This window comes from Carcharhinus amblyrhynchos, chromosome 1, assembly GCF_965287045.1.
Source record: "Carcharhinus amblyrhynchos chromosome 1, sCarAmb.v2.hapA, whole genome shotgun sequence".
Taxonomy (NCBI): Eukaryota; Metazoa; Chordata; class Chondrichthyes; order Carcharhiniformes; family Carcharhinidae; genus Carcharhinus; species Carcharhinus amblyrhynchos.
In genome coordinates this window covers 44,310,191-44,325,597 of record NC_137324.1, presented here as the reverse complement: position 1 = coordinate 44,325,597, position 15,407 = coordinate 44,310,191, and positions in this window count along the sequence as shown.

Sequence of the window (15,407 nt, the reverse complement as noted above, 5' to 3'; positions counted from 1 at the left end):
AACAATTCCCTCAATTGATCAAATAGTACTCTTTTTTTCCTTAAATATCTTTTTCCTACTGTGGTGTGATCTGTCCAATTTTTTTTCATGATTTTCCTGCATTTAAATTTTATTCCTCCAGATGTGATCCTTAGTATTTCCTCTTCATTCTTTATGGCTCTTTCAATTTGTGTTACTACTTTTAATGATTGGTGTATCTATATTCTGAAATCTCTTTGTGCCTGTTCCAATTTATTTTTTTTTTTAGCTTGCCAGATAATAATTGGCTTTTTATTTGAAGTATTATGAGATGATTCCCATAGAATCCCGACAGTGCAGAGGGAGGCCATTTGGTCCATCAAATCTACACTAACTCTGAAAGGCCAATATCTTACTGGGGCAATTTAGTATGGCCAATTCACCTAAGCTGCATATCTTTGGACTGTGGGAGGAAACTGGAGCACCTGGGCAAAGCCTGCACAGACACGGGGAGAACATGCAAACTCCACAGTGATGCACGCCTACGGTTGGAATCAAACCCGGGACCTGTGTTTGACTCCAGCCTTGAGGCATTGGAGCTAACCACTGTGCCACCATGCCACCCCTAATTCCTGAATTTAAAAAAAAATGAACAATTTGTCACTTTACTATTTTGAATTTAAATTGATATTCACCTGCTTGTTCTCCAGGTAAATCAAAGGTTGTTATAGTTTTTTAAAATTCATTCATGGGACATAAGCATCGCTGGCCGGCCAGCCTTCGTTGCCCATCCCTAATTGTCCGGGGGCAGTTGAAAGTCAACCACATTGCTTTGGCTCTAGAGTCACAGGTAGATCAGACTGGGTAAGGACAGCAGATTTCCTTCCCTCAAGGACATTAGTGAAGCAGAAGGGCTTTTCCAACTATCCACAATGGTTTCATGGTCATCAGTAGATTCTTAATTCCAGATTTTTTTTGGTCGTTGAGTTCAAATCCCACCATCTGCTGTGGCAGGATTCGAACCCGGGTCACCAGAACATTTAGCGGAGTTTCTGGATTAATAGTCTAGCAATAATACAACTAGGCCATCACCTGCCCTGGTGTCCCAGTCCCAGGTGACCATAGTCTGCTTCCCTTTTGAGGGGGAGGGGTGGCAGATAGTGGCTTAACCTGAGGATCACCACACCCCAGGCAAGATCGAGAAGACAGGCCTTTGTGAGTAACTTCAACTCAGTACAGGAATTGAGCCTGTGCTGTTGGCATTGCTCTGCATCACTAACCAACTGTGCAGCCAACTGAGCTAAACAGACCAAATATTATTGTCTGCCTGTTCTGCAGTCTGCCACATTATTTTTATGCCCTCAAATTTGGTATTATCTGCAAATTTTGACATCATGTGAAGTAATGAAAGTGATGTGAAGTGTTGATGGTTCAGCGAGTGCTAGCCTGTGAGAAAAGCGTGTCATTAGCATGTGGTGCTCAGCAGGTCAATCAGCATCTGTGGAGAGGAGCAGCATTAATTTTCAGGTGGATGACTATCCTTCATCAGAACTGGGCAGCACAGTGGCATAGTGGTTAGCACTGCTCCCTCACAGTGCCAGGGACCCGGGTTCAAATCCGGCCTTGGATAACTGTCTGTGTGGAATTTGCACTAAAGGGATTCTAGATTCTAATTGAGGAAAGATTGAGTTAGAACTATAGAAGGCCATAGAGCACATAAATCTGTCATTCAACCCATCACGTATGTGCTGGCAAAATATAATTGGTTTTGAGCAAGTGAAGGGGTGGGGTTGGAGAACAAAGCAAAAGTTCTGCGATAGGTAGAGGGCAGAGAGATCAAATCACAGACGGCTTTCTGGTAACTGGTAAAAGAAACTGCAGATGTGCTCAGATGAAGATAGATTGGCTGGACAGCAGCTGTCTGAATGCAACGTGGAAGAATAAAGCAAGAAACAAGAAAAACAGCACCAGCAAAAGGAAAACAGAGAATACAATGAATCCAGGAGTTATGATTTAAAATTGTTGAATTCAATGTGGAGCCCAGAAAGCTGCAGGGTGCTATTCATTAAGTTTGCTTCATTGGAAACATGCCATGAACAGAAAGGGAGCAAAGTGGAGAACTGAAATGACAAACAACAAGATGTTCGGGGTCACACTTGTGGACTGAACTAGAATGTTCTGCAAAGCAGTCACCCAGCCTGCATTTGGTCTCGCGAGTGTGGAGGGAGATGTGAGTGAGGTGTGCCTCTGAGATTGATAGCATCAATCATCTTTGTCTGAACCTTGTGAGTAGCAGCCTTAGCCATCTTCCTGGAATACCTCCCTCTTGCACTGACCTCTTCTAGGAGAACATCAGGGATGCATGATATAGTCCTTGAACATAAGAACATAAGGATTAGGAGCAGGGGTAGGCTGTCTGGCCCCTCGAGCCTGCTCTGCCATTTAATAAGATCATGGCTGATCTTCTTGTGGACTCATCTCCACTTATCTGCCTGCTGACCATAACTCTTAATTCCTTTACTGATCAAAAATGTATCTATCTGTGCCTTAAAAACTTTCAATGAGGCAGCCTCAACTGCTTCACTGGACAGGGAATTCCAGATTCATCACCCTTTGTGTGAAGAAGTTCCTCCCCAACTCAGTCCTAAATCTGCTTCCCCTTAACTTGAGGCCATGCTCTCTCATTCTAGTTTCACTCACCAGTGGAAACATTTTCCCTGCTTCCATTTTATCTATTCCCTTCATAATCTTATATGTTTCTATAAGATCTCCCTCCATTCTTCTGAATTCCAATGAATATAGCCCCAGTCTACTCAGTCTCTCCTCCTAAGCCAACCCTCTCAACTCTGGAATCAACCTAGTGAATCCCCTCTGCACACCCTCCAGTGCCAGTATAGCCTTTCTCAAGTAAGGAGACCATAGTATTCCAGGTGTGGCCTCAGCAGCACCTCATACAGCTGCAACATAACTCGCTGCTTTTAAACTCCATCCCTCTAGCAATGAAGGACAAAATTCCATTTGCCTTCTTAATTACCTGCTGCACCTGCAAACCAAGTCCTTGAGATTCTTGCACAAGGACACCCAGGTCCCTCTGCACAGCAGCATGCTGCAATTTTTTTACCATTTAAATAATAATCCACTTTGCTGTTATTCCTACCAAAATGGATGACCTCACATTTCCATTGAGTAGCCCTCAATCTCATCAATTCTACAAGAATTGTGTCTACAACTTCTCAACAAAATCTAAAATAAGGAAACATTTCTTTAGTTTTCTGATTTGCAAAGTAAAATTTGAATCCCAAGATATCAAGCAAACCGGTGAATATTTGAATTTTCTACTCAATGGCCAACAGGATGTCTATCAGAGTTCTGAATGTGAAGAGATTTTTCCCCCCAACCTTACATATGCTGGACCATAATAAGATTTCACCTGACCCGGAACCTGACTTGCTAGGATTTGCTCAGCCTACAAACTGGATAAAAATATAAGAAACTAACTTGGTATTTGTTAAATGTAAGGAAAAAAAAGAACTGCAACCACTTTAAATGTTCAAAATTGGATTGCAGCCCTCAACATTGGTACAAAATAAATATAGGCAGGGACAACGTTAAAGCTCATTCCTGGAATGAAGAGCTCATCTTATGAAGAAAGGTTGGGTTTATACCGATTGGTTTGGTTTGATTTATTATTGTCACATGTATTAGTATATAGGGAAAAGCTTTGTTTCTTGTGCACTATACAGACAAAGCATATTGTTCATAGAGAAAGAAAGGAGAGGGCGCAGAATATAGTGTTGTAGCCATAGCCAGGGTGTAATGAAAGATCAACTTAATGCAAGGTAAGTCCATTCAAAAGTCTGATGGCAGCAGAGAAGAAGCTGCTCTTGAGTTGTTTGATACATGACCTCAGACTTCTGTAATTTTTCCTGACAGAAGAAGGTGGAAGAGAGAATGTCCCCAGGGTCTTGGGATCCTCAATTATGCTGGTTGCTTTTCTGAGGTATCGGGAAGTACAGACGGAGTCAATGGATGAGAGGCTGGTTTGCGTGCTGGATTGGGCTTCTTTCATGTCCATTTATAGTTTTTTGTGGTCTTGGGCAGAGCAGAGCCATACCAAGCTGTGATACAACCAGAAAGAATGTGTTATATGGTGCACTCTGTAAAAGATGGTGAGAGTCATAGCATACATGCCAAATTTCCTTAGCCTCCCGAGACAGTAAAAGCATTGGTGGGCTTTTTTAACAATGAGTTCAGAAGAATGAGAGATGATCTGATTAAAAGATCCTGCGGGGACTTGATCAGGTGCATAACAGGCAATGTTTCCTCCTGAGGGGAAACTAGAACTAGGGAACACAATTTAAAAACAAGATGTCTTCCTTTTAAGGTAGAAATGAAGCAATTATTTTCTTTCGATATGTTGCCAGCCTGTGGAATTATCTTATCTTCATTGAATTGTACAGTGCAGAAGAAGCCTTTCGGCTCATCTAATTTGCACTGACACATGAAAAACACCTAACTTCCCACCTAATTCCATTTACCAGCACTTGGCAAATAGCTTTGAATGTTGTGATGTGCCAAGTGATATCTCCCCTAGAAAACCCTGGGACATTGAAATTTTTCAATTCAGAGTCAGATAGATTTTTGATATACAATAGAATCAAAGGTTAAAAGAGCAAAACATGAAAGTGAAGTTGACACCACAACCAGATCAATCATGATTTTATTGAATGGGGAACTGGCTCAATGGGCCAAATGGCTTACTTCTGCTCAGGCATCCTATGCTCCCATATTCCTATCCCAGGTTCCAGTGGTACAGGGAAGCATGCCAAAATTTGTAAAATTTTCCACCAGGCATACTATCCTAGACACATTCGCAACATGTTCTATTGGGCATAGAAAACCAGGTGCAGGAATTGATAATTCAGCCCCTCTAGCCTGCTCCGCCATTTAATACAATCATGGCTGATTTTGTCTAGGCCTCAACTCCACTTTGCCTGTTCTTCATAATCCTTCAATCCATGACCATGTTAAATTTTCCCTCAGTGTACCCAAACTGGTGCTGGAGTGTGAAGCGGCAAGGGGAATTTCACAGTAACTTCAGTGCAGTGTTAATATAAGCCTACTTGTGACAATAATAAAATAAATTTTAAAACTAATTGCTAATTAAAAGTTTGTCTATCTCCTTAAATTTACTCAATATCCCAGCATCCAACACACTCTGGTGTAATGGATTCCACAGATTCATGGTCCTTTGAGAGAAGTAATTTCTCCTCATCTCTGTTTTAAATCTGCAACCTTTTGTTCTAAATCTATGACTTCTTGTTCTAGATTACCCACAAGAGGCAATTTATGTCTACCACGTCAATATCCTTTAGCATTTGATCAGAGCCTCAATCGGAACTCCCCTCTCTTCTAAACTTAAAAGTACAAGTCTAAACTGCTGAGCCTCTCTTCTGAAGACAAACCCCCCCATCTTTGGAATCAATCAAGTGAACCTCTTCTGACTGCTTCCAATGCAAATACATCCTTCCTCAAATAAGGGGATGAAAACCATGCACAATGCTCCAGGTGTGGTTTCACTAATGCCTTGTACAATTGCAACAACATTTCCCTACTTTTATACTCCACATCTTTATGCCAAAATTCCATTTGAGGTGTGGAAGTGGGGAGTTGCAATTTGAATAAACAGAATTCAGATGAAGGGCACAGCCACTGCAGAATTCTATCCTTGTCAAGGAGATTCTTCACCATAAATTGGCAAAAAGCAATTTGAAGAGTTATCAAATGATATCAAGAATATGGTGATTTGTGGTTTTATGTGTTCTTCCTTTGAAGTTGTTACGGCAAAGTGGGAGAAACTCCAAAGAAATTCCCAGACTCCAATTCAGAATAGATAACACCAAATAGGAATGATTATTATCTATGGACTAATACTCATTACTTATAATACGTGGTCTGCAATTTTTTGAAGTTAAAGATTAATAGGCTGATGCACATATATCTAATTATGAGGCAAAGCCAGACTAATTATAAGGATAGATGAAATGACAATTCAATTGATAGCATATTATTGAGGATGGATTTCCTCTGGGATTCCTATCTATTATGGCTCAATATATTTCAAGGCAACCATGTTACCAGAAAGGAACAACCACATGGGTGTTTGGACAGCAACCACCCCCATCCCATCACCACCCCCCCTCCCCTCAAACCATTTACCCCACACCTTCCTCACCACCAACTCCTCTCAAGTCCAACAGGTCAATCACATAATAAAGTTTAATTGACTTAAACAGATTCAACAACTTGATGTCCCCACATGGATTCACCTACTCCAAATGGTTCCATACTGTAAGCAGTTACCAACGGACTGCACAACTCTGCATAAGCCTGACGGTGAACAGCTCACACACATGGACAGCAATTGTAACAGTCACCCATGCTCCATTTCCAGATGCAGCCTTGGTGTACTACAACATGGAGTGCTCAAGACATCAGTGAATGACATAGCTAGAAAATATCCCACCTGTTATTCAAATTTTACACATCCTTCTCTGACCAAGATCACAAGAAACTACAAAGGTTTGTGAATATAGCCCAGTTCATCACACAAGCCAGCCTCTTATCCATTGATTCTATCTACACTGCCTCTGCATTGGAAAAGCAGCCAGCATAATCAAAGACCCCATGTACCCTGAACATACCCTCTTCCACCTTCTTCCATCGGGAAAAAAATACAAAAGTCTGAGAGTATGTACTAACTGATTCAAGAACAGCTTTTCCCTGCTGTCATCAGACTTTTCAGTGGACCTACCATATATTAAGCTGATCTTTCTCCACATCCTATGACTAAAACACTATATGCAACCTATCCTTTGCTTCTCATCTATGTACTCTCCGAATGGTTTGTTTTGTCTGTGTAGCTCACAGAAAACAATATTTTTCACTTCGTAATACATATGGAGCATTGTGTGCGGTTTTGGTGTCCTCAATTGCGGAAGGATGTCCTTGCTTTAGTGGAAGTACAGTGAAGGCTTACCAGGCTGGGATGGCAGGTCTGTCATATGAGGAGAGACTAAGTCAGTTAGAAGTATGTTCATTAGAGTTTAGAAGAATGGGAGGGATCTCATAGAAACTTATAAAATTCTAACAGGGTTAGACAGGATAGATTTAGAAAGAATGTTCCCAACGGTGGAGGATTCTGGAACTATGGGTCATAGTTTGAGGATAGGGGATAAACCTTTTAGAACTGAAGTGAGGAGGAAGTTCTTCATCCAGGGGGTGGTGAATGTGTGGAATTCACCAGAGAAAGTAGTTAAGGCCAAATCTTTGTCAGATTTCAAGGAAAAATTAGATATTGCTCTTGGGTTTGAAGAGATCAAGGGATATGGGGGAAAATGGGGATCAGGATATTGAATTTGATGATCAGCCGTGATCAAAATGAATGATGGACCAGGCTGGAAGGGCCAAATGGCCTACGCCTGCTTCTAATTTCTATGTTTCAATGTAATATTTTGAAAAATGACATTAAAAAATTCCATGCTGCGATGGGTGAGGAATAAGCAACACTGCATGCTGTGAAGGCTATCAAAGTGCTGTATAACTGTAACAGAATGTTCTAATCTACCCACTTAATTGCAAGGTGGAGACTAAACCTCCTTAATCTGCACCAACAGTGCAGCTCCTTCACTTTCTCCACAACGTCTCCACTTAGCAATCAAAACAATGCCAGAAGTTACAACAACAGTGTTGGCTACAATGAAGTTAACATGTGCATTGAAAAAGATCAGGATGCTTAGAAAAGGCACATCGTTGTTGAAAAGGAACAGTCTTAGTTCCCCACACTTTGGCGAGGCTCATAGAGATGCTACAGCATATATCTGTCCAAGAGTTCCTTTCACTTGATCCCAAATCTCAGTTTTTTTTGTCACAGTCAACAATTTCCATATCTCAACTAAAGATGCACGTGTATAAAGGAACTTCATGGTACAATTTCTTCTATATTATTACTTATATTTATAGCAGACCTTGCATAGTTGTCCCATCTTCATATTTGAGTGGCACTTTGATTTAAACAATCCTGAGTCTGTATTCCAGTGAGCACTTCATGATATATTTCATTTCATTTGAATAATTTCAATGACAAATATTTAAACTTTTATGTATATTGTATAAATTGATTGTTTCCGTATGAAGTTCCTTCCAAAACAAGCTAGAAATGTATCATTTTCAGCATCTGCATGGAGAGATATGCCATTATCAGAGCGTTTCAATTGGCTTCTTTGAATAATCACTTGGGTGTAGCTTTGGCAGTGGTTTAACAGAAGGAGCAGATGGCAAGCGACATAAAATGAAAGTATTTTGTTACGAATATGAAGAAAAATATATATAAAGTTAAAGAAATGCAGTGAGAAAAGTAAAAGTTTTATTTTCAAGAGAAAGAGTTGTGAAAATGGCCCAACACGCAGTCTAATGTTATGGCTGACCTATAATTTCATTAGCAGAAAGCCTTAAAAAAAATAAATGGACAATTTAGCAATGAATGCCATCTCTTTGAGTGTTCTGCCAATCTTATGCCCCAGTGGAAATTCCAGGTTGAAAGCCAAAGAATTCTGCTGTCACAACAATGTGTTGCTTCACATGCAACACTCGTTTCAGCATGGTTCTGACCTGGGGGCTTGCAAGCCACAAACGTTAATACATGTTAATTCATATTAGTATTATTCCCACACAACTGCTTCGAAGTATTTATGTTGAAACTTCTTCTTTATCAGTTTCTTGGGGTTGGGGTTGATTTGCGGCCACAATAAAAATGAACAAGTCTCACAAAACCAGGTTAAAGTTCAACAAATTTATTTGGAATCAGGCGAGTGATGAAGGAGCAGCGCTCCGAAAGCTCTTAACTTCAAATAAACCTATTGGACTTTAACCTGTTGTTGTGAGACTTCTTACTGTGTTCACCTCAGTCCAATGCTGGCATCTCCACATCACAAGAACAATGAATTCTCAGATGACTGAGGACTCCAATGTGTGACCTAAAAAAGTTTATTTATTAGTCGCCAGTAAGGTTAACATTGCCATGAAGTTACTGTGAAATTCCCCTAGTCACCATACTCCAGTGCCTGTTCGGGTCAATGCACCTAACCAGCACATTTTTCAGACTGTAGGAGGAAACTGGAGCACCCGGAGGAAACCCATGCAGACACGGGGAGAATGTGCAAACTCCACATAGACAGTAACCCAGGCCGGGAATTGAACCTGTGTTCCCGGTGCTGTGAGGCAGCAGTTCCAAATGGGGCAGACAATGATTGAAGGAGTGAGTAGATGGGATTCCCAGGATGCTTTGTGCTCTTTTCGTTGTCGAATCTAGGGGAAAATTTTCCCATTCTGCCTGCCACGGGAATCGTAGCAGGCAAGGGGCAGACTATAGAAAGGTCTGTTGACCTTGGGCGGAATTTTCCAGTGTTGGATCAAGAGTGGCCGGAAAATAATACCCTTGGCTTCGGTTTGCTCTCAGCAATGAAAGTAAGGGGCCTCGATTTTCCAGCCTTGTCACGCTCAGCACAGGTCATGTTAGAGCAGGGTGGGGCTGGAGAATCATGGGTGAGGGGTCTAGTACGTTCAGCGCCAATGCAAAATCCCATTGCGATCCTCCCAGTCTCAATCCTGGATGTAAACTGGTTCCTGCCCAGTAAGGATGGGAATCAAATTAGTATATTTAAATATTTATTTGAATATGCTAGATCAATTTGAGGCTGGCTTCTCTCGGTTCCCATGCTTTTATGCCCCAGGGCACAGTGGTACCCTGGCAACAATCACTACTGGTCTCCACAAACTGAGGCCAGCTGTGATAGCTACGCCAAAGGTTGGGGTCAGGTGTGGAGGGGGTGGGAAATGTGGAGGCCATCGAAGCTCTCGGTGATCAGGAAAATGGCTGGGCAGTGTCCATCTGGCGGTGCCAACTGGCACCTTGGCAGTGCCAACTAGCATCCTGGTAAAGCCAACAGGCACCCTGGCACTGTCAGGTTGGCACTTTCAGCTGGGCACTGCCAGAGTGCCCAGGATGGGGTTTGAGGAGGGGTGGGGCACGAATGGGGAATGAAGGGCAGGTTCATGAAGGAGGAGGTCATGAAAAGGGGATATGAAGGGGATCATGAGGAGGGCCATGATAGTCATCAAGGGGCATGAAGGGGGCATGAAAGAAAAGTCCTGAATGGGGGTGGTAATGAAATGGGACCATTAGCAGGGCCCCAATGCCTCAATACCAGCAATCTTTGCTGGATAAGGGGATGGGGAAATATCCCTTCAATGAGGGGAAGGGGATGTTCCTAATGCCTGTAGAGGGAAGGAGAGCTGTCTCCAATTTCACTTTGATATTGGGACACTCTTTAAAAATGGCATTGATCTCTGTGAAATCCAGCTTACCGGCACGTTTAGGCCCTACTCCTCTCAGAATGATTGTAAAACTTACCCTTCTTCCAGAAAATGTGTAAGTGCGGAAAAATTATGATCTGATTTGCAGCATATGTACCCACATGAATCACACTGGTTTTCTCACACTGACATTCACCATGCTTGGGAAAATTCAGCTCTTTCCCAGGTATCTTTCCTCCACGTCAGGCACCTTGGACCTGTGATTCCAGCTGTTAATGGGGATATTGTACCTTTTCAAGGAGATTTTGTGAGTGTCCTTGAAGTGTTTATTCTGCTCACCTGGGGCTTGTTTGCCATGTTGAAGTTCTGAGTAGAGCACATTTTTTGAGAAACTTGCATCAGGCACGTGGATGACATGACCCACCCAGCGGAACTGATCGCGTATGGTCAGTCCTTCGATATTGGGGATATTGGCCTGAGCATGATCACTGACATTAGTGCATCTGTCCTACCAATGGATTTGCAGGATCTTATGGAGGCAGCTCTGATGGTCCTTCTCCAGGATTTTGAGTTAGCTGCTGTAATTAGTCCATGCCCCTGAGCCATATAAGAGGGTGGTTATCATGACTGCTCTGTAGACCATAAGCTTGGAGTTGGATCTGAGGTCCTGGGACAAAATTCTCTGACCTTGCCTGTGGCAGGGATTCTCCAGTCCCGCTGCAGTGGCTGGAAATTTGACAGAGCGCCAAATTCTTCATTCTCATTGTAGTAGTGGCGGGGTATCTGAAAACAGAAAATTCTAGCCTTGATCTTTGAACATTGGCAGCACGGTGGCATAGTGGTTAGCACTGCTGCTTCACAGCACAAGGGACTGAGCTTGATTCTCAGCTTAGGTCGCTGTCTGTGAACTCTTCCCATGTTTGGTGGGTTTCCTCTGGGTGGTCCGGTTTCCTCCCACAATCTGAAAAACATGTTGATTAGGTGCATCGGTCATACTAAAATTCTCCCTCAGTGTACCCAAACTGTTGTTTGCTGCGGTTTCTAAATGATGTCTTGATTATCAGTGACATAATGAAGTTGTGGGACTCTTTAAGAATGGGAAATTGGAGTTATGTTTCACTGGTACCGCAGGCACGTAACTGATTATAAAGAACATAAGAAGTCTCACAACACCAGGTTAAAGTCCAACAGATTTATTTGGTAGCACAAGCCACTAGCTTTCAGAGCGCTGCCACTTCATCAGGTAAGTGGGAGTTCTATTCACAAATAGGGCATATAAAGAAACATACCCAATTATCAAAATAATGGTTGGAATGCGAGTCTTTACAGGTAATCAAGTCTTAAAGGTACAAATAATGTGAGTGGAGAGAGGGCCAAGCATAGGTTAAAGAGAGGCGTATCGTCTCCAGCCAGGACATTTAGTGAGATTTTGCAAGCCCAGACAAGTTGTGGAGGTTACTGATAGTGTGACATGAACCCAAGATCTCAGTTGAAGCCATCCTCATGTGTGCGGAACTTGGCTATCAGTCTCTGCTCAGTGATTCTGCGCTGTCGTGTGTCATGAAGGCCACCTTGGAGAATGCTGACCCGCAGATCAGAGGCTGAACGCTCGTGACCACTAAAGTGCTCCTCAACTCCGGCATCTCCACTTTGTGATTATGAAGAATCCAGCCTTCATCTCTTCGTCATTCCCTCCTGATCTGCTCACTGCCTACCTGGTGACAACATGCCCGATATTGCAGTCAATAAAACTGAATAACAGGCAGGCCATATAATGAGGATCAATGTGGTACTGCCAGTTTTGTATCTCCATCCATGCCCTTTTCCATTCCCACTTCTTTATTTGTCTGTGTGTGATAATCTGCTATCTCATGAGTGCTGCAAGAGATGGCAGTATTGGCTCACACATTTACCTGAAAAACTATATTCGAAGCAATGACTTGCTACATTGCTCCAATTAAGAATTATTCAGAAAAGTAACTACTTCAGGTAACCTGTGGTATAATCTCAGCTTTTTTAATGTGGGAGTGACGGACATGTGCATTATTAAAATAATTTGACTTGAGTTCGCCTGCAAAAGGAAAAAATGTCAGAAAATTGAAAATGTATGTTGATTTTTGAGTATGGCATGCAATGCATCCAAACAGCAGTAAAAAGGCTTAAAAATTGCAGAACCTAGGAGAATACTTTAGCATCCATTTTATTGTTGAAAAGTCAAAGTGATAGGAAATATGATGATTAGGCATTGAGTGGGCAATTTCTGTTCTGATCTAACCAGTAAGAAGTGGGTGAAAGGAAGAATGGCGAGTTTCTAACATCACTCTAAGCTCACCTTAAAATACCCTGTTCTCTGTCAGGGCTTGTATTAAATTGAAAATGATGATTCAGATCAGTAAGATAATGATGAAAAGTAGCATTATTTGTCACAATAAACATTAAAACATTATTGTCTTTGCACATTGGTCCCTTGTTGAAGGCATTACTGCATTCTCGGGTACTGTTTAATGAGCTCCAAGCACAATCTGGCAACTTGCCAAAGTTACCAACTTTTTATGTATGTCTTGAGTGATATTCTGGCTTTACCTCTCCTTAGTTCATGAATCATGAAATGAATTTTGTAAAGCTTCTTAACCAAAGTAAAGATCTCCCCGGTCTGTTCGACTCAGCGCCACATGATGCATGGGACCACCCTAATGTATTTTGTATATTTGTTGGCTAATGCCACATAGATGTATTCACAGCCAGTTTCACCAACTCCAGCATCTTGCCATCACCATACACTTCTTTCCCCCCCCCTCAACTGACAGCCTTCTGAAGAGACTGTTCTCTCCATGGCATCCTGGTCCACTTCTCTATCGCCGCCACCCCACCCCACCCCCACCACTTCACTCCCTTCTCATGACACCTTCCCACACAATTTCAGGAGGTGTAACACCTGCCCCTTTACCTCTTCCCGCCTCACTGCCCAATGCCCCTGATGTCACTTCCATGAGCGCATGTTTCAACTCAGTCTATTGTATTCGCTGCTCACAATGTGATTCGCTCTGCATTGGGCAGGCCCAATGCAGATGGGGTGCCTGCTTTGCAGAACACCTTGATTCAGTCCGCAAGCCTGAGCCTGATCTCACGTTTGTTTGCCATTTCAATGCATGACCTTTCTCTGGTGCTCATGTCTCCATCTTTGTCTTGCCACAGTGTTCCAGTAAAACTCAATGCAGGCACTTCATTTTTTGATTGTGTACTTTAGAGCTGACTGGACTCAACATTGGCCTGACTTCCCCAGCTATTCCTGCCAGGAGTGAGGTGGGAGTGTAGGAGGGGGGATGAGGGGTTGCATACAAACAATGGCGGGACTAGAAGATCCTAATGGTAAGGCCACCTCCACCGCGCCATTGGGTCTGCGGAAAATCCCACCCATTGTGTTCAACAAATTCAGACCATGTGTTTTTACATCCTGAGTGAACATAAGAACATAAGAACATAAGAAATAGGAGCAGGAGTAGGCCATCTAGCCCTTCGAGCCTGCCCCGCCATTCAATAAGATCATGGCTGATCTGTTGTGGCTCAGTTCCACTTTCCCGCCCTCTCCCCATAACCCTTAATCCCCTCTCTTATCAAAAACCCATCAACCCGCTTCTTAAAAATATTTAGCGAGGCAGCCTCCACCACTTCAACGGGCAGAGAATTCCAGAGATTCACCACCCTTTGAGTGAAGAAGTTCCTCCTCAACTCCGTTCTAAACCGCCTCCCCTTTATCTTGAGGCTGTGCCCCCTAGTCCTACTGTCCTTTCTGAGCGGGAAGAGTCTCTCCACCTCTATCCTATCCATCCCATTCATCATCTTATACGTCTCAATGAGATCTCCCCTCATTCTTCTAAACTCTAGCGAGTACAAGCCTAGTTTATTCAGCCTCTCCTCATAGCTCAACCCCCTCAACTCCGGTATCAGCCTAGTAAACCTCCTCTGCACTCCTATTTTGCTCTCATACAGGGTAATCTTTATACTGCTGTTACTCTGGACCAGTACTGTGTCTCTTTAGCAAGAAATCTCACAACACGAGCTTTCGGAGCGCTGCTCATTCACCAGCTCTGAAAGCTCATAATTCCAAACAAACCTGTTGGACTTTAACCTCGCGTTGTGAGACTACTTACTGAGCCCATCCCAGCCCATCTCCACATCATGTATTCCTTTGTGAATACCATTCCCACACTTTACCTTTTGTTCCATGACATCTTTGTCATTTAATCTCCTCCTGACCTCTAACCTATCCCTTCTCTCTTTGCTTCACCTGATCCACCGTGCCCTCACTCCACTGCCCCCCCCCCGGCCTTTTTCAACAACATAAAGCCTATCATGTTTCTGCCTTTTTTTGTTCTAAAGAAAAGTCATATTGGACTCAAAGGGCCCTATTTTACCATTTTGATTCTAATGCTTGTCTTGAAACTGGGAGTATTTCAGATCCGGTTTTTAGGCCCATTCTCAGGTGTCCCCATACACACTGTGCCTGAAAAAATATCAGTGATTCTGAATCGTGCTGCAGAAGACTGTGGGTGGTACTTATCGTACCCTGTAGCTCCGATCCACGCCACCCAACTGCGCATGCGCAGAAGGAAAATGATAGAATGTGACTCTCCTGCCACATCCTTCCTGGGCCGGATAATGCCTCCCCATAGCCCCCACAGACATTGCCCCACTTCCAACATTACTGACCCCTGTAGGCCACCAATCCCTCCACCATCCAGACTAATCGTGGGCCCCTTCCCCCTTCCCCCTCACTGATCTCAGGCAGAATGGCAGTGGACACCCCCCCCTTCCCCCTCACTGATCTCAGGCAGAGTGGCAGTGGACACCCCCTCTCCCCCCTCACTGATCTCAGGCAGCGTGGCAGTGGACACCCCCCCCCCCCCCTCCCCCTCACTGATCTCAGGCAGCGTGGCAGTGGACACCCCCCCCTTCCCCATCATTGATCTCAGGCAGAGTGGCAGTGGACACCCCCCCCTTCCCCATCACTGATCTCAGGCAGCGTGACAGTGGACACCCCCCCCCCTTCCCCCTCACTGATCTCAGGCAGAGTG